The sequence below is a fragment of the Eupeodes corollae genome, chromosome 2 (assembly GCF_945859685.1).
Source record: "Eupeodes corollae chromosome 2, idEupCoro1.1, whole genome shotgun sequence".
Taxonomy (NCBI): Eukaryota; Metazoa; Arthropoda; class Insecta; order Diptera; family Syrphidae; genus Eupeodes; species Eupeodes corollae.
Genome location: NC_079148.1, coordinates 77,842,637 through 77,863,621, shown reverse-complemented (window position 1 = coordinate 77,863,621; position 20,985 = coordinate 77,842,637). Strand labels below are relative to the sequence as shown.

The window sequence follows — 20,985 nt, the reverse complement described above, 5'->3', positions numbered from 1 at the left end:
ACAATCGACTTGAGTGTATTCTTCTTATAGCAATACTTGTAGGTAAACAATAATATTTCCTTAAATATATGACAGCAACAGTTTTGCCGTTCCGTGATGTAGTTCTTTAAATAATTTATTCATAGCAACATGTATCTATTTTTCAATTGGTTTACTTGAAATTCTTAAGGGCCTTAATCCGTCCAATGCAACCGTGCTAACTGCAAGCTAACTGCATACACATATAATCGTGCGAACCTCCAACCAGAGCCGACCAGGCCATCACAGACATTCCCAATACCCACCCAAAAACATAGAGACTACGTTTTTTACGAAAGGAATATTTTTTGTTGTTGTATGTCATTCCCGTTACTCAATCGCAAATTACGTTCAGGTGAACAGGTATACGTATAACTTTTTCATTCGATTTTCGATGCAAAAAACTCTTTCGTCCAGGTTCTTTGCTCTTGTCCAACGTCGAAAAGGTGCTCTCTATATAATAGTTTGAGGTAGCGAGGGCTACAGTATATGTATAGATATGGACAATTTGGGGAGTTTGGGTTGGGTCGTTGAGATGACTGTGAAAAGGCAAGTTTACTACTGAATCTAGGCTGCTGTGCATAAATTAATGTTCGCCATCCTGACATGGGTAATTTTTTTTACCTAATTTGATTTGGTGACTTTTAAGCTGTGGCAATGTCCCAAACCTTTTACGCCAGATAAAGTTTAAATCTCGTTTCAGAGCAAAACAAAAAAAAAACTGAAAGAATTCTCATAGCTCTAATGGTAAAGAAAAGATAAGAAAAAAATTATATTATATTCGTACCTATCTATACGAAGGTGGTACAAAGGGCTAGAACAGTAATTGAATACAATCAGCCTATGAATAGATTTTCTTTTCGTCCTTTCTTATGTTGGTAAATTGGCTTATTTGCACATATAATAACCAATGTCAGTTAAATTATAGAAGAAAAACCATTGCAGGAAGAAAGAAAGTTGTAAATTTGGCTATTTCTAACTTTGAATGTAAGGTTTTGTGTAAAGTTTTTGATCGCTACAATAAATTTTAAATTATGCAATACGAACTCAACAAACATGTTTTCAACAACAATTTTAATACTTTTTAAAAAGATATGTTTGATCTTTCAAAATGTATTATGGAAGTGGGAATGAAGTTTTCATGGGACTCTGTGGCGAATGTGGAACATTTATTTTATTTTTTTTTCAAACACAAACATTGAATCCATATTTTAACGAAAGATTTTATTTCTACTTAATAATTATTACGAGAATGCTAAAAGCATTGGATGTAAGCATAGGTATTGAATTTTTTGCTATCCTGAGCAAGCTAAAAGTAGACATTAGTTGAGTTACTTTTTTAATGATAGGTTAGAAAATAGTGAATACTTGTGCTGTTATCCTTTGGATAGAGATAAAAGAAGGGTAAAGGTTTTTCCATTGTAGTAAAATGAACAATTTAAAAGGATTGGCTTTAACAATGATTTACGAAAGCTAGTAAATATATACGGTAATATACTGCTCGCAGGCGATATTAATTGCAAAAACAGAAATTGAGGAAGCCTCAGAGCTAATACCTGGGTTATCATTCTTGAAAATATACAATCCACTCATGCTTTCCAACTTATTACCCTCCTAATAAACGTTTCAGTCCTTCTACATTAGACATTTTTTAACAAATAGCCCGGGACGGTTTAATCAACCTATTGTGGTAATTTAATTAAGTTATTTAGCCTACCTATATGCATTAGTACGTATTTACTGCCTTCTAACAGAAGAACCGAAGTTTTTGACTTCAAAATTGAGAACTTAAATATGTTTAAGGTTATTGAGTTCAAAACTATGAAATGTTCCTCATATTCATCCCGATATATCCACTTCAGAAATTGATCAATATGTTTCATATGTTTTGTTAAAGCGTTATAGAAAGTGTTGAACAATCAGTTCCTTTGTAACAAATAAGGTTTATTACCAAGACGGTTCTTCCTCCTAGCTTAGTTGAACTTATTAAAATGAGAAACAGCTTCAGAAGAAGATGGATACGGACGAGAGATTATTGTTACTTTACTGAAATTAAAATTCTTACAAATTTGATTAAAGAAGGTATTGCGAGCTTCAGAAACAAGGAATGGAACCAAAAATTAAGAGGGCTAGAGAAAGTTGTCAAACCTTTCTGGAATGATGTTAAAGTTAAAAAGAAGCCTAACTTAAATAAACTTGCATTAATACTAGATAATGGGCTCTGTGTCTGGTTCTGAAATGGAAAACACCTAAGGCATAGTTCTTACCGATTGCCATACAATAACCAAAGTATAATATATACTTTGAATAAACTTCAACAATATTTTAAAGATTGGAAGATTGAAAACGCAGGCTATCTTTTTTACACAAAAAAGAAAAACCTGTTTTTTGCCAAGTAGTTCCCTCTTAATCAACGGCGAAGAAACAAATTGCAAATCAAATGCTAAATACCTTGGCGTCTACTAATACAATAAACTAATAAACTTATGATTTTCCAAGTTATTTTTCAAGCAATCATTTTATGCGGATCACTTGGGGTAACTGCGCAAGAAGCCATTTTCGAAGGCAGCAAACTTCTCAAAAAAAGTTATTAAAAATTATGTTAAACCTTCCTTGCCATTTTTAACCAACGAATTACACTTGTTAATTAATGTTGAATATATTTCTGATAGAATTATAAAATTAAAAGAAAGATGAGACTGATTTTTGTTATTTATTTATATTTTTCTTTGCTGTTGTTAATTTATTAATTTATTTATTTGTTTGTTATTAATTTTGTATTTATTTATTTGTTAATTTGTTTACTTATTTATTTAGTTATTTTGTATAAACTTTTTTATTTTATATTTATTTATTCCATTTTTTTTATACATATATTTATTTATATTCAAGTATTTATTTTATTATTTATTTATTTTTGTTCTTATTTGTTATTCATATTTGTCTTTTTATATTCGTTTATTTGTTTATGTCTATATGTTTATGTCATCATATTTATATCCAAATGATATTGATTTGTGTTCATTGACACTTTGTCTGTTATTTTTTTTTTTTCAATTTGTATACTGATACAGGTTTGTTAAAGTTATAATTAAAAGTCTGCATTGTTAGCACTTTACTCTTCCTCTCTGCTTTATGTATTAATGAATGTATTTATTTACATTCTTTTTTAATGTTTTCAATAGTTTTTCCTTCAACCAAAACTATATCTTTGAATTTTGTGTTAAAAACTTGGCAGTAGTGAGGTAGATTACATACAAAAACAATGAAATATTTTTAGCTGTAATGAAAATCAAATCAAATATACCAATTCATCAATATCTCCCATAAAAATGGTGGTGAAGCTAGGACGGTAGGACGGTCTTGGAAGACTTTATTGTAACTTGTAATGCAATCCTTGTACGTTAACACTACAACCCTATTATACGATTTACTGAACGCATCTTCATTAAAAATGACAATTATTTTCTTGATATTATTTATACGTCAAATACTTGATTTTGCTTAAATAAATTAATTTAAGTTATTTATATCATGTTAAAAAACAGGCTTGGGTTCCCATGCGTGCTCGTCTGTCGATATTTCCATACTTTTTCCATACCCTTTATAAAACTGAATCATAGAAATAAGAATTTTTTTTTGTAATTTATGAAAAATAAATAAATTACTTTTGAATGAACTACGAATTTAAAAAGTTGTATTTAAATTATTATAATACATTTTACAAAGTCAATATTGTTTTTTGGTGTCAAGAGAATATTCCAATATCGGTATTACTTTACATGTGTAAATCGTTTTCAGACTATAACAATCTTTAATAAGAACTGTGTTGCGTTTTAAAAAACCTAACAACGAATTCGATACTATGATACTATGAAAGTAAACTTTTGTCAAAAATGACATTAAGGTTTTTTGTATCAGTTACAATTGATAGATTTTCATACCAAGGATGTAACTTAATATCACCTGAAGTGAAAAACGAAAGGCTTTAAATATTTTACACGTAAAGATGGTTAACACCATTGAAAAAACGCATCTTTGTATTTTAGAACTTAAGACAGTCATCAAATGAAGAAATTGTAGAATATAATTTCAAATTGTTTGCGAACTTAAGACAATTGGCAAATTTTAAATAATATGGAATGTTATTCACAAAAAGGTTAAAAAGGAAAGCTCCCAAATGACTACCCTGAGGCAGGCCTGACAAAAATTTGTCATCTTCAATTTTAACAATCTGTTTACGATTCGATAAATATGATTCCAACCAATTAAGAAAACTAAGTTTAAGTACTATTTTAAAAAGCTTACTTAATAGACTTAAGCAGCATGTGACTTTTGTATAGTCGCTTAACATGATTGATATAAACCAAAAAGAAGAAGAAATTGAAGGCTATGTTATTGGTCTTGGCATCAAAAAAGGTCCTTCGCAAAGCATTGTATTTAAAATAAAATGCACGACTAGGTCGCACGAACTTGCTCCTGTATGCTAAGGGTCTGTTTAAAAAAGTACTTATACTCGTATAAGATTTAAAAATATACCTGTAAAATATGTTTGTCTTCAAAGATATTAATGCCATTTGATTTTTCAAAAAAACCGCACGATCTTTGTATATGAAAACCATAGTAATCTCACGAGCAGAAACTTTTAGGGCGACCAGATGCCGAGTCGTTGGCGTGGCGTTAGTATCGAAAGTGGAGAAATTCAGCGGGAGCGCGAGAAAAATATTATTTCTATTCCAATAAGCAGCCAGAATAAGGGAGATAATTAATTTTCGACCCAAAAAGTCTACACAATTTCCTTCATTCTATTTGAGTCTATCCTTGTATATGACTTCACATATAAAGCTTCCATATGAAGGTTGATAAATTTGTTTTTGTTTTATTTATATCAATGCACTTTATATAACAAACAAAATGGTTTAATATTGTATCTAATAAGGGGATGAAACAAACTTTTGCATGCTTACGTCAGCTGTTTAGGATCTTTTACCGATATTTGTTTTTATTTACATTCATAAGTCTGCTTTTACTTGTGTACGATCTTGTATATGAAAAAATGGATTGTATTATGTATAAAGCTACGATGCGATTCATATAGATTCAACTTGTTCCTTCAAAGCTTTTTTCCTTTAGATAGCTTTATAGTAATATTATATATTAAGAGAACTAGGATGGAAAATAAATAAGATAGAAAAGAGGTAGACCATGAATGTTTAAATTGTAAAGCGATCGCCTATTGGTTGTGTGGTTAGATAGCAGGTAGATGTCTAAAACGACTAAAGAATAGTTCATTGGCGAGCTTAGCTTTATGCAGATAGATAGATAAGGACATGTTTATGATGATAATGAAGGAATGTTATTCGTAGCTAGAAGGTACATACTACATTCCTTCATTACTACAAGTGTTCAGCGCAAACATGGAGTTTTTACGTACGTGTTGTTTACAGTCAGGCTTTTGTGCGTTTTGGATTTTAGTTAAGAAGTGACACGTAAGCAGTAGTTGTAGAAGTTGTACGTAATACCTTTCAAAATAGGTATAATATGTGTACCTACGTTGAAAAAGTGATTCTAATAGAAAATACATATACTCTTTCTGGCCCGTTTCTTTAACCTGTACTAAGTATTTATTCTTTTATATAGGCGAAGGCAAGTAAATCATTTGTGAAAAAACCTTATTCGTAAAGAATAATATTTTAAAATCACATATATATAGTTACCAAGATAATACTTCTTGATAGACACTTTAAAATAGATTGTTGATTAAATATATCATATAAATGTGTACCAAATGCATTAATTTGGATGAAAGATAGGAATGTAATTACAATTTTGTCAAAATAATGCGTTCTTTCGGTTAAAATAATTATAAAAAAAATATTTTAAGATTCAAAATTTTACCTGAAAAATAAGTTTGTCTTCAAAAATTTAAATTCCATTTTATTAAGCAAAAAACAGTTGATTTTTTTAAATTTTTATTTTGAAAATCGTTAGAGCGGTTTTTTTTCAAATTAATTTTTATATATAAAATTTTAAAGTTTTGTTCTAAAAATATTTTTGGAATGCAGTTGTTTAGTGATTGTAAATATACGTCTTACATTTGAATTTCGTAAAAAATTGTTGTCCCGTTTTTGAGATATAGAAATTTGAAAAATAAAAATTCAATATGTATTTTTTTAAAAATCCAAACAATTAAAAATTGAATTTTTGTTAATCAAATATTGTTAAGGCAATATTGGAGCTTATTCAGAAAAAAAATTATTAAAATCAGTTCATAAGTTGCTGAGAAAATTAAAAAACAAAATAACGGTTCTATGAGTGGTAACTTTCCTGAGCAATACAAAAATATGGTTTTCATATGGAAAGAAGCCAAGTTAAAAAATAAAATTTTCTAGAAAATTAAAAAAAATCTATCGGTTTGTTTTTGAGAAAATTCGAATTTTCGTTTTTTGACCAAACAAATTGTATGGGGGCCACTGTTAGTTTTGATCTTAAAAAAAATGAAAAAAACTCCTAACGCGAATTTGCTCAAAACCTTAAGTTCCAAGTTTGAACTCAATCGACCCAATGGTTTAGGCTGTAGGAGCGTGGACAGACAGACAAAACCGACCGGACGGAATCGCGGGACCCACTTTTTTCGACTTCTCTACCATCGTAATATCATGTTTGATTTAAATCTCGAGTTCGAAATTTTGCACGAATGCAAAACTTGCCATATAGTTCCTATATGTCGCAAGTAAAAATTGTTAAAAAATATTATTAGGTTAATAAACAAACTCCCAGCAGTTTTTGATCAAATTATTACAGAGTATCAACAAATATACAGACAGACAGACCTGTTAAAGTTTAAAGCATTTATTCGATACATTTATACGTATATTTTATAACTTAAATATAATGTGTGTACATTAAAAAAAATATATAAATATAGATCTTCAATTCCTATTTAAGGAAACTGGTTCAAAAACGAAAAAAAGAAAATAAAACAAAAACTCTCGAAAGCATCCATCGGGAACGAATCTTGATTTTGTTTACCTTTAAAAAACAAGGAGCAACTCAGAAACCATTACATATCCCGCAGACATAATGTCATTTATTTGGGAACGTATATTTTATAAATTTTCTTTTTATGCTTAAAATTTCTTTTGTTATGTTGATGTAATACTTATAGTAGGTACATGAAGTGTAGTTGTGGTATTACGAGGAACGCGACGCAACGCGAGTGACGATATGACCCTATTGGTGTGATAAGATTCTCACAGTGTTGATGTCCTGTTTATCGCGGGGGTTTTTATAGTTGTGTTGGTAAAGTTGATGAAACCAAAGTTAAAAAAGAACTCTTTGAGAAAATTTGTCTGTATTTTTTTAAGGATTTAACAAAGGTGTACATAATTCTTACAAGTACCTTCATGCCCACTTCCTACTCGTAATCTGAAACTCAAAGAATAAAAAAGTAAAAGGAAACTCATTTATATTAAAATTAATATAAGCTTTGTAGGTTTCCTCCATTTCTTTTGAATCAAGTTGAGTTTGTTGGTTTTATTTTAAAAATTTCAATTGTGCATTTTTATGCATAGCTTTTTTCTTCATTTCTAGGAAATTAAATCCTTTGCAGAAACCATACCGACTATATGGTATTAAATTTTGTGAGGTTGTTTTATGCAGAAGATTCAATCGAAATAGCCAAAGTTATTACAGCAAAAATAAATAAAAAGAAGACTTCAGTACGACTAATACTACTCGTAATAATGGTAACTTACCATTGGTACTATTGACCTTTTACTTGCGACATATGGGAATTCGAAATCGAAATTCGATATCTCGAAAATGAGAGGTAATTTCTTACGAAATTCAAAATCAATACTTTTATTTATAAGCTCTAAATAATTATATACAAATAATATTTTTAAACTCAAATTAAAAAAATTTAGGTGTAAGTAATGTGTTTAAAAAAAAGCTCTAACGATTTTCAAATAAAAAAAAATAAAAACTAAGTTTTTTTTTGAGAATTCAAATGGCATTTTAATTATTTTTGAAAACAAATAATATTTGCAGGTACATTTATAAATCCTAAAATACAGGAAATATTTTTAAACACACTATTGGATGCATGATCAAGTTCATGCGACCGAATTGTGCATTTTATTTAAATTCACATAAGAAGTTATTCCAATCAGTTCGATTTGTCGAACGGCTTCAAACAGTAATTAACATCGAAAGATGCAGAAAGTAATTTAAAAAAATGTGTTGGGGTTGTTTTACTAAAGCAATTTAAAACAAATGTGAACCATTTAGTTGAGCCTGAATTTCTCTTGAACCAACAACGCTGGTGAATTCAACTTAATGTTGTATTTTACATTTTGATGTGATACCAAACTGGTATAAATTTAAAAATAATTCAACAAACGGTTTCATTTATAAATCAAAAAAATTTAAAATATATTAAGTAAGTCCGTAGAGAACCAGGGCCTAGTGGCTTACAACGCGCAAGCATTATCATATACGAATAATGTTGTCAGGGATGGTAGGACCTACAGCCGAATCCGAATGGCTAATTTGTGAAAGCAATTTTCATGACAAGAGTTGCTCTTGTCCGGTGAAAAAGAAAAACTTTAGGTGGCAAATGTGGGGATCGACCTCCGCCATGACAGTACAATGCTTTTTTTTAATTAATTATTTCTTAAACTATCTTAAAGCTGGACAAAAATTCATAAAACTAGCCTAATTAACCATAACGTACTACAAACTTGCTGGTCCCATACGGAAACTCCAAGTTAAACAATAATACTTAATTCTTATGCATTTCGGCCTAAAGATCTATTTTACTGCAATTCATTTTATTTATATTTTGTTCATTAGAAAATTAAAACAAATTAATTTTGTTTTTTTTCTTAAGTTTTAAGTTTTATATAAAATAAAAATAATGATAAAGATACCAAGTTTTCTTTTAAATTTTCTTGGTTTTAGATTAAGTTCTTTTTATTAAGTATTAAAATTGTTCTTAGGCCGAAAGGATAACCCGCATAGGATCAGTAAGATATTTTGTAAGTTTTTGAAATTCAAGCTAGTTTTTTTTAAGAATTTTTGTCTAGCTTTAAGTAAGGTTTAAGATTTTGATATCAAGTGCCGATTGAAGCCACCAAAACTTGTTCTCCTGCTTCACTCTATCAGTTTGGTCCCGTTCGGACACAGCAATACTGAACCTTGTGCCATGACGTCCCGATTGTACAGGAGTCACCTTTTCACGGTTCGTTGTCTGACGTAGAAGATTAACGGAACTGCATCTATTTAAAAAGAGGAATGCCTCTGGTGGAATGAGGCCGCTCAAGCGTGCACTTTCGTCGTCCGGTTTGAACGACCCGAAAATTAAATTGTTGGTCGAAGACACAGCTTCTGCAATGTGACCTCGAACGAGTTTTATCACAAAATTGTCAATTTCGTTGATTCGATCCCTGTTGTATAGGACCTCATTGGAATAGTAATGCACGTAAGAAGATTCGGCTGTTCGATAAAGGCCAGTACAGTGTCGTAAACACTGCCGCTCGAACACCCGAAACTTCTCCCTCTGGGAAAGGGCAACGTTAAACCACACAGGATAACCATAAACTATGATCGGCAGTATGAGGGCCATGTAGCAAATTACCTTCACTCTGGGGTCAAGCCGAGTGCTGTAAGACATCCGTGTCCTCAAAGGGAAGGCTCCTCTGGCCCTGGTCAGATCAGCATTTATATGTCTGTCGAAATATAAATACTGATAGTGATCAGTTTTGCTAGCTAATAGCTGCCCTGAAGATCAACAATGGCCATCTTGCGCCAGTTCTTGAACATCTCCCTCGTGGCCCTAGCCAACGGAGTCCGGAACAGAATTGTCTCCGACTTCTGGACAATTATTTTCAGTTTCCAGTCGTCGCAATATAGCTGAATTTTGCCGAAACCACGCTGCAGGAGAATTTTGACAACCTCAACCTTTCGGGCCATTCTGTACGCAATTAGATTGTCGGCGTATGCAATTGCCTTTGTAAGACTACCTATCTTATCGCTGGTGTAAATGCTGAAGAGAATCGGCTAATTCACCGCTCCCTGATGAAAACCGTTTTTAATAAAGAATGTTGTGGTAGAAGTTACATTGCCACTTTGGACAACAAACTTTCTACCGTTAAACATATCATAAATTATATACAACAATGGTTTGCTTATGCCAAGGCATGCTCAGTTTTAGGTAAAGACCATTTAACCATATGGCGTCAAAGGCTTTTTCTAAATCAACCAGAATATCACCTGTGCATTGTTGTTTTGATGAATACCATTGGATATCAGCAACGAGTTCAGACGCAGCATGAATTGAGTCATTGCCCGCCTTGAACCCGAACTGTTTACCCTAAATTATTTTGTTGTTCTCGCCCACTTAGTCAGAGCCCTATTGATGATCTTTTTAAAAACTTTGCTGATGCTCGGAAGATGACTTATCGACCGAAGATTTGATAGCTTGGAATTGTCCCTTCCCTTTTTCGGGAGAGGATGACCCACAGCAGTCTTCCAATGCACTGGATAATATATGCAATATTTCGGTGCACTATTGAAGAGTGTGATATAAATGTCAACTGCCGCCATCAGTAAATGTCTTAGTACATCGTTGAACATAGACACCTTCTGAGGTGAAGATGAGAACCTTCGTCACTAACAAGGAACTTGGCCCTGTTTGCTCGGCAAATATGTCAAAATCAAGGAATCGCATGAAACCGCTGATCTCAGATTGCCATTGTGCCATATCATATCGAAGGTAAAAGTGATTAAGTATGGCTCAGTTTTCCATTAAATGGTTCGGGCGAATGCTTACATTCACCTTGTACACTTGCTGGAAAGAAGCTCCCACCGCCTACACTTTTTCAAGGAATCGCATGAAACCGCGGTTTTCAGATTGCCATTGTGCCATATCATTTCGAAGGTAAAAGTGATTAAGTATGGCTCAGTTTTCCATTAAATGGTTCGAGCGAATGCTAACATTCACCTTGTGCACTTGCTGGAAAGCAGCTCCCACCGCCTACACTTTTTTGGATCTTCAATTATGTAAAAGACATTGTCAAAAATGGCTCTGAATCTATTCGCGCTGTCCTGAGTACGTTTCTGTGCTCTTCAGTTCTTTGGAGTTTCAGACACGGAAGGTCATTATCATTCTTTATAGTTCTCCTTTATCAACAGATTGACATTTTTATTAACGACTTCAGTGTCCTAACCTCCAAGTCATCTGTACAAGTTTTTGAGTCTTGTCAGTAAGCCACTCTTTTGACTAAGTAGTGCGTCAATAGTCGCGTTTTTTTTTACTTTGGTATTGTCTGTGCCATCGTTCGTTTTATTGTCTCGTCCATCTGTTGTAAATGTTGGTCGATTTCTGTATTTGTCAGGTTTTTGTTGTTTGACGGGGCTATTTCACTCGAACGAAGTTCTCTCGCAAGGACGTTGGTGAAACGGTTCCAGCGCATCTTTCTGTAATTGTTAAAATGCGTTGCAACGTATTCCCCCAACTCCACGACAGTCCATAGCATTGACCATCATACCACGGGAAACACCGCCGACTTATCTATGAAAATAATATGCCACCAATTGTATGCATACGAAAAATCGTTCTGTCAGTTTTGTTAACAATATATAAAAACATACAAAAAATATTACTAAAAGTTGGAAAAATTGATTTTCGATTAAAATATCTTGTCAATAATTTAAGATAATGCATTCCAACTAATTGTATCATATTAAAAAAGTTGTTTTAAACATTTCATATGATTTTTAGAAAAAACAAACTTAAAAATATACTTCACAAAATTGGTAAAAACTGATGATCATGAAGGTATTGACTGTCAATTTAATGCATGCCATGCAAAATATTGTTTTTATTAGAAAATCCAATCGACATTTTTGTATAGGAAATAAAAACTTGGTTTTTGACAAAAATATCTCGAGGTATTCAAAACAAATTTATTTTGATTAAATTAACAAATTTCTCCAAAACATTTTGAGATCTTATTGCCTTACGACTGTTCTTAGGGCGCACTTTTTCCACTTTTATATTTTTTGACTACGCACATGTAATTTTTTATTTTACATACAATTAAGTTTAATGCATTGTCCTTTAAGGACTTGGTATCTGATGTTAATGGACATACATTCTTAGACAGAATTCTGATCATTTTAAAGAAGACAACCTTCATGACTCATAGGTTTCATAAAAAAAATATAACAAGGCTTATCCACTCTTGAGAATCCTTTAAACTATACTTATGTCTATTTAAATTCCCTCAGGGATATATCTTCAGTCAACCCCAATTGCATATATCTTAGCCATATATGTACATGTACATTCATATGAAGACATGATGGATTGAATATCTAAAATTTTTAATACTTTTAGACATATGTACAATTGTACATGCTCGAGCTACCTATCTACATGGCTATACCGACATACCAGTTTTGTATGTAATGTGTTGGTTATAAATATATACATATGTAGGTCTCATAAGTTCCATAAAAACAAATTATAAAAAAATAGAACTTGTTAAGAATCCATTCTGGTGAACGAGGTAGTTTAGGACGGCCACAAGTGGGGCCCAAGGAGTTTGAAGCTCAAATAATTATATCAAGAAATGACTAGCAAAACCGAGCAAGAGAAACACGAGACGAATAGAAAAAGGGATAAAGTAAAAACAAAAAAAAGCTAAGTTTCTCTTGGGAAATCCAATGGATGCTCCTTTTCTGTTTACTGTGACAGCATACAACTATCAGTCAGTCAGAAATGAGATGGATCCTAATTTGAAAAAAGAACTTTAAAAAAATCAGCAAGACCAACGAACAAACGACCCAGATTTTTATGTGGAAGGATACTTCGTAGCCCAGCCCCTAATGTAGGAGTGGGATTTGCCCATCGTCCCAGCAGCATACATGATGCACAGGCACACATCTAAAAAAGAAAACATTTATGTACATATCCATATGGAAGAATTTCTTATCTTGTTGATTGAAGGATGACAAGAGATGTTGGCAGTGCATTTTTATCCTTTCAAAGAATTGCCTTAGTTCAGTGATTGCCAAATGTACCGATGGGAAGTGCAATGTCCTGATGGTCTTCATTTAGTTTTCGTTTCTTTTTTGCTAGAGTTTTTTTCTGTTTAATTTATTTTCCATGCACAAATGCACAAAGAATGAATTCAAGTTTCAATTATCCACGTATCAAGTTTCAAAACCGTTTCAATCTACAACAATATTCCTCAAATAATAATAATTTTAAGAAGAAAAACCTCTTCCTTGCTCGTAGTCCCGTACTCTCAGACTTAAAGACTTAATAGTTAAAATGTTGACGTCTTAGAGAGCTTTCTTCAAAAGTGCTCCTCTACAATTACCAGTGCTTATCCATGTGATAGCAAATAAAAATGTCAATTGATGTTCATTATCGGGCTTGAGCAGGATATTTATGCGAAGAGAATGCGCCGAAGAAATTTATGAACGTTCCTTTTTTTAATGTTCTTTCTCCATTTTTTATGCAGGCGTTAAGTGAATGAATTAGATGGGTTAAGAAAATTAAGATAAAGATTAAGCCATTAAATTTGAGAAGGGAATCATTTTTAAAAAGTTTAAACTACAAAGAGAAGAAGAAGAAATTCTTAGATTTTGGGCAAGAAGTTTAAACCTTTAAGGCAGAAGAATAGCTCAAGATTAGGCTATGTTTATAAAAATTATTTAAATGTTTTGGGGGAAGCAAGAGTTAAGATTAATAATTAGATTGAAAATTAGAATATGGTGAATTATTAGAAGATATATTTCAAAGCTAATGGCAAAGTTTATTAAACAAAAGTATTCCTCTAACAATGAAAGAAATTTGAAATAAAATGCACCACTGGGTCGTACAAACTTGCTCATGTACTAAAAGAGTATGTTTATATGTAGGCATTTCCTGTATTTAATATTTCAAAAGGTAGTTTTCAAAAATGTAAACGGCATTTCATTTCTCAAAAACACCTTAATTTTTCAAAATTTGTATTTGAAAACAATTAGCACGTTTTTTTAAATTAATTTCTGATACACTATACAAATTTTCAATTCTATTCTAAAAACGTTTTTTGTATGCAGATAATTAGAACTTACTTCTCTACGTTTTATATTTCATTTGTAAAACAAATAATGACCTATTTTAAAGAAATCAAAAAAATGTATTCTTTTAAAAATCATAAATAAAAACAATGACATTTTTGATTATCAAGAATTATTATTAAAATCAAAAAAAAATCTGTTGGTTTAATTTTCCAATTTTTGACCAAACAATTTGTATTGGCACAACTGTAATTTTTAGTCTTTATAAAACAAATGAAAACAACGCCTAACGTGAATCGGCCCAAGTCCTTAATTTTCAAGTTTGAAGTCAATCGACTCAATGGTTTTGGCTTTAGAATCTAGACAAGGCAGTCACACAGAAAGACGAATGGAATCAGCTTACCCATACTTTTTTCGGCTTCTCTAAAATCATAATGTCATGTTTGATTGATGTCTTGATTCGAAATTTTTTACTTTCTATGTGTCGGAAGTAAAAACTTTGTGTGCAACCATCGCCAGGGCGTGTTTAAAAACTTTTTTTAATATTTCAGGTTCCTAAAAATTCGAGTTCCTGCTGGTATGAAATTGAAATTCTTTCTACCAACCATTTTGTAAACTTTTTGAACTCCGTGTATTCTGAGAAATGATTTATATTTGAAAAATATTAAATCATTTGACATATTTGAGGCATTGTTTTAAGGTATTAGAAAAAAAATTGTTGGATTTAAATTTTTAGAAATTAAATCTAACAAAAACATTAATTAATTGAATTACCAAAACAAATATCATTATATTTCAATTTTATATGTTATTTTGTACATTGGAAACGAACCATTCACGAACAAATTGTAAGTCAAAAAGTTTTTAAATACTGGCTTTATTCGACTTAATGCAGTCGCAAAATCGTTTTACAGTTTTATCATGTCTTTTAAAATTGATATTTCTGAGCTCCACAAAAAGCCTGTTAACATTACTTTTAAAGCTGCATTGTGTTTACGCTATCATTTTTCATATAGTGATGAATTTCGTATACTGAAGGCATGGTGACTACTACCTTAACGTCCAAATTAACGATACTAGTTTAAAACTGAGCATGAATTTCGATAAGATTTCTATAATTTCGATAAGCTTGAAACATTGCATGTTCATCATGAAGACATTTTTTTGAATATTTCGACAACTGATTGTACCTTATTGATAATTTTGACATTTTCCTTACGATCAAAACAAACCTTTGAATCGTATAAATGAAGACAGTACACCATACTTAGATTCAAGAATAACATACCTCGTTTTATTTATCTTTATTAAAATTGGCAATCCATAACTTTAACTTTTATTGTTCTTTCGAGTCAAAAGCTTATGCATCCTCACTTTCTCATTCTCTAATTTTTGGTTGCTTTTGTTACTCAAATCTTGTTATCCTTTTGGTTGGAGAACAATTAAGCCTGAAGCCAAAAGATATTCAACTTTCTCCTTTTGAATAACTGTTGTCATAGGTCTTACATTCTATTTCTAATAGTTCAAAAAGGTACATACACAAGTTCTTAGTTCATAGATATCTAATCTTAATTTTCGACACCCACCTCACTTTTAATTCTTTGACCAAACTTTCAACCTAAGAAATTCGCCACAATAATAAATTTTTGAATATTTTTTGAGGATACAGGAGGATCAACGTCTCTACTTAATAAATATAGAAATAAATATAAAACAATGTTAATGGTTACAAGTATTTCGTTAATCATTCATGATTTTCCAAAAAATTCTTTATCATCCTTAAAAAGTAGATTTATCTTTGGCTCCTTCTAAGCAACCAAATTAATGTCATCTTCTCCTTGTTTTCATATCACAATATAAAACTAATTTTTTGTCTCTGATATTCAATCTAAAAAGCACCAATATCCCCTCAATGCGATGTACCTAAGTTCTATGGGTAAAATTGTTCCTCTGTTCTGCAAAGTTTCAATTTATTACGGACATTAATATGATGATTACACAATTTCCAGTAGCCTCCTAGTAAATCATTATTTATTTACGTAATTTGCGTGACACTTTATTCCAAAATAAGAAAGGAATATAAAAAATATGAAGAATCGTAATCCTAGAATATTTAAGTGTTAGTAAGAAAAGTTGATTGCTTTGGAGCGAACTTTTATTACTGTGTATATTTAGTAAGCTGTTTTTTTTTTGTTTTGAAAAGGATCCTTTTTGCTTGGTTTAGTTTGTGAGTGGGTAGTGTATGTGTGTTTGTATGTTGGGTCTGGGTGGCTGGGGGGTTTTTCAATAACGAATAATTCGGTTTTGTCATGCATGCTGATGATGATGAGTGGTATGTTGCTTCTGTAGAAATGACAGGGGAAGCATTAGTTTCACGACACCTAGACCATATGTTATAATAACTTATTGTATAAGATATGCGAAGTGAATTGCTATTGTTTTATACATCCGTCATTTTGTATCTTTATGTGTTCACTGATTTGCCTATGAAGGAAGGAAAACAATGAGATGTTAAAATGATACATAAGCTGTATTCTACAATTCCTATATATACCTATAGTAGTATATTATAATGAAAAATCATTTTGGCTTCTGATGTTGAAATATTCGGTGTATGTGTTGAATGTTTATTATGTATGCCTATTTGTATTACAATTTGAGGTGGTTTGTAATAAATAACCATAATTTTGTCTTCATATACATTATGTATATATCTACAGATATTTTGAGCATTGAGTGTAAATTGGGGAACATTCTCTGTCGACATTGACAATGAACCCAATTTGGAAGTGACAAGTTCAAGTTGTTTCTTTTTAAGATATAAATAAAGCATTAAATTAAAGACTCTTATTGTTTTTGAAAAATAAATCCTTAAACAATGCATTACTTATGAAAATAAATCTTCTTTCTTAACAAAAATAATATTTGTTATTTAAGACATTAACAAGATTCTGAGTTTTGAGGTATAGATTTCATCGAATAAGATTTTGAGACCTTTTTTATTATATCTAGTACAAATAAACATATACCTATGTATACTCAAGAGACTAAACTTCATAAAATAAGGTTAAGCTACTGAGAGGTTTTAGAGCTCAATTTAAATCTGCTGCATAGATAATTGTCTTGCTGAGTTTTTTTTTGTCTGGTAAGTTCTGTGTTCAGTATATCAACATTCAAAGATAAAATTTTCATGCTGCATTCTTTCATACTGTTCTGAACAGTTTTGAGGTTTGGCACAAATCGAAACTCCAAGCCAATCTTCACGGTTATTGTTTAGTGCCTTTATTCTATTCTCATCACGGTCTAGCCCTATATGTACGGACTAATACTGCGTAACTACTTTTACAATATTATGGTCATTATGCATCAATAAAAATAAATAAATTGGGTGGCGCAACAGTCCGTTGAGAACTAGGGCCTAGTGACTTACAACTCTCAACCATTCCTGTGTGCGAGAATTGTTGTCAGGAATGGAGAAGACCTACAGTTTATGTGCCGAATATGAACGGCTAATTTGAAAGCACTTTTTCATGACAAGAGTTACTCTTATAGAATTTGTCAATTCCTCGCAAGAGGCAGTACCCGTGAAAAGACTTTATGATGGCATATAGGCAGGGATCGAACCCAAGACCTCTGGCATGACGGTCCAACGCACTAACCATCATGCCACGGGTACTACAAGTGCATCAATAAAAATTTTGATTATATTTGGTTGAAACTCACCGTCCAAAGGCGCATCAGTCTGTTTTATTTATTGTAGCCCTTAGCCCAAGTTTGGATACCAATTCGACTTTCAACGAATTTAATGCGCTGTCCGACTCTTTCCAGAGAATTTAACCCATTTTCCGCACACCACAATCATTGGTGGCTGCGCCATTCTGATTAACTAACTCGGATTGTTGATTTTGCAGGTCAGTCCGCCAACACTCTGGACTTGTTTCTTACCTCTTACTTCTGATCCTAAAAAGTTAAGAGAGAAAGCTATGTATAGCAATTTGAGAAAGCCAAACTTGTACTTCCTCAATAGTGATGTGAATTCCAGCCCGATATGATTACAAACTTAATTGTTTGTGGAATGAAAAATGTTATCCCGAATAGGGTAAAATCTTTCAAACCCAAAGGAAACTCTTGGTTTGATTCGAGCTGTAAAGAGGTTATTAGAATATAAATGTCAGGTTATATTAAGCTAACCCCACCGGTTATATTAAGCTAACCCCACCGGTTATATTTAGCTAACCCCACTAAGGAAAATCGGAATAAGTTCAAAAAAAGCTAGATGGGCCTGTAACGGAAATACTCGACGCATTAAATGTTTAAATGCCCAGAAATACGGCAAAAAATACATCGATACCCCAAAGGTAGTAGAATTTTCTGGTCATTTGTAAAAAATGCGCAACCCAGCTAATCGTTGATTGCTGTGCTCCTTTATAATGAAGCCCCTTTGATAAGCTCGATTGACAAAGCTAATCTGATTGCAGCACAGTTTGCTGTTGATTCGACGCTACCACAGAGTCTCATGAGTACTCCTGTATTTGGGAGCTGAAACGTTTTATGGGATGAATCTAGTTTTGCACAGTTGCTAGTGTACTTAAAGATCTTGACACACACAAATCTACAAGACTAGTGAGTATCACCGGAAAACTACTGCATAAGCTTTTCCATCTTTCCTATTCTACAGGTCTACTTCCGAGTGGATGAAAAACAGCATTTGTCCAGCATATACCTAAAATATTCGAATCTTTTTAACCATTAACTGGACTTGCGTTCCGTCTTTCCAAGTTCATGGAAAAACTTATTAATATTCAGCTTAAAAAATATCTTGAAGAATGAAATCTCCTTATTGACCAGCAGTATGACTTTAACAGCAATAGGTCAACTGGCGATCTCATTGTTTATCTCACCAATGAAACAAATCTTTGCATCATTAGATTATTGCACTTGATATTTCAAAGGTATTTGATAGACTTTGGCATCAAGCTCTCTTATACTTTAAATCAAGTAGTATTTACGGGTTCAAATCGGATATTTTTTTATCCCTATTCTTCTGGACTACCAATGATAGCGTAAGTTTAATTAGCTCATTAAATTTTGATCTTGACACCATTACCCAATGGCGAATTAAAGAGCGTATAGAATTTAATGCTTCGAAAACTCAATGCTGTGAACTGTCACAAAAGCGTAACCCTCTTCCATGGGTGGTAGTTGCATAGAGGAGACTGAACAGCTTTCAGTTCTAAGAATGTCCATTACAAACCAATTGTTGTGGAGTGATTACGTATTCGACATCACAAAAATGCTGCTTAGTGATAATGTAAGTTTTCTCCGACGATGTAATCTGATCTGGCTATAATTTACAAAGCTTTAATTCGTCCAAAACTTTGGATAGAATTGAAGATAAAGCTCTAAAATTGATGTTCGATTGTTCTTTTATTGAGGCATTTGCTGCACTTAAATACCGCTTCCAGTTCCCATGCCTAGCATTATTTTACCGTTTTAAAATAAAGCTCTAGTGAAAAAGCCAGTTGCGTTCCTCCCCTCAAACAATTTAACCGTAATACGACCAAAAAATGATATTAATCCCAAAATAATTGTATGTAACAAAATGGTAACATTTTTAGAGAAATCGAATTTACAGTTTTTTTTTTTTCAAAAAATAAAAACCTAAAAAAAATGAATACTTAATACTTGTTAATAACTGATTTTTGACTCAACTTTCTTTGTAAAAAATAAGGATTTTGGCTTTAAAATAGTATTTCCTTTTAAAAGATTAAGTTGCTACTATTCGATAAATTTAAAAAAAAAAGTCAAATTGACAGTTTTCTTAACAAAACTATAAACCTGGAACAAACATTTCTAGAAAAGTACTAAAAACTAAACTTATAGTTATATATTTAATAACAGTGTTTATGTTTATTTAACTCCTCAACCACAACTCCACAGAAAACAGCTTATAGTTAAATTTGTCTGCATAAAACGCACCCCAAACCAAACTATTTAATGTTAACTCTTAAATAGGGCATATTTAGCAACCTGTTGGAACTTGGAATTTTTCATAGGTAAGAAGTCGTCCGAATTAAATAGTTAAACCATGCCTTCTGGACAACAGTTTTACAAAATAGTCTTATACCAAAAAATGTAATTTAAGCCCTTAAAATAGTTAATTTAAAGTTAAGATGTACCTATACACATTCATTTTGTTATTGTAGTTTTGGGTAGTTTGTAACTCTCCCTGATTAAAACTCTAGATCCACCCTTGATTCAATAGTTATGTGCTATCTTACTTATCTCTTAATTAATAAATAAATACAATTGGTTAAGCGAACCAAACATATTTTAGCTAGCCAGTTGATGTGGAAAGAGCTTAGAAATTTTTATAAAATAATTTTATTATATGTATGAAAAAATGTACCCAGAAGAAACGCTCCATTCATCGCACAAGCTTACTTTTTATTGAACTTTTTGAATGCCATCGCTTGGTTCGATAACTTTTCAACACTTCTCTATACAACACAATATAAATAATTCATAAAGCTTTATTTGCTCTATGGATTAAAACAACTTTTCGTCACTTTATTAATAATTTTCACGCTACCGACAAGCGACGACAACGATGGACGACAGTGTTTTATACTATATTTATTTTTTAATACACAAAAATAGAACTGCATCTAGGCCAAAAACGTTCCGACAACCCGTGAGTGACTGAATATGAGATGCATTAAACTTTCAAACTTTGTTTCATGCTTTCCTAATTGCAATTAATGTATAGCTATAGGTATGTTCTATATGTATTATTATTTATATTTTTAGAATTTAATTAAGAAACGCTTCCATCGCCGCACATCCTTCGTTCGTTTGTACGGTAGGTATTAGCTTGGCGTACCAGAA

The 20,985-nt window shown here is 31.8% G+C and overlaps 1 protein-coding gene across 2 annotated transcripts in view; it reads right to left on the bottom strand.

The window, feature by feature from the left end:
* LOC129945756 (disintegrin and metalloproteinase domain-containing protein unc-71) overlaps window positions 1-20,772 on the bottom strand; it is a 506,847-nt gene extending 486,075 nt beyond the window's left edge. Inside the window, exon 1 of one of the 2 annotated variants that reach the window (XM_056055660.1) lies at window positions 20,507-20,772. The gene's annotated coding sequence lies outside the window, so the exon portion shown is untranslated. The remainder of the gene's footprint in view (window positions 1-20,506) is intronic. The other variant, XM_056055659.1, reaches the window with a different exon arrangement.
* Between the last annotated feature and the right edge of the window lie 213 nt (window positions 20,773-20,985).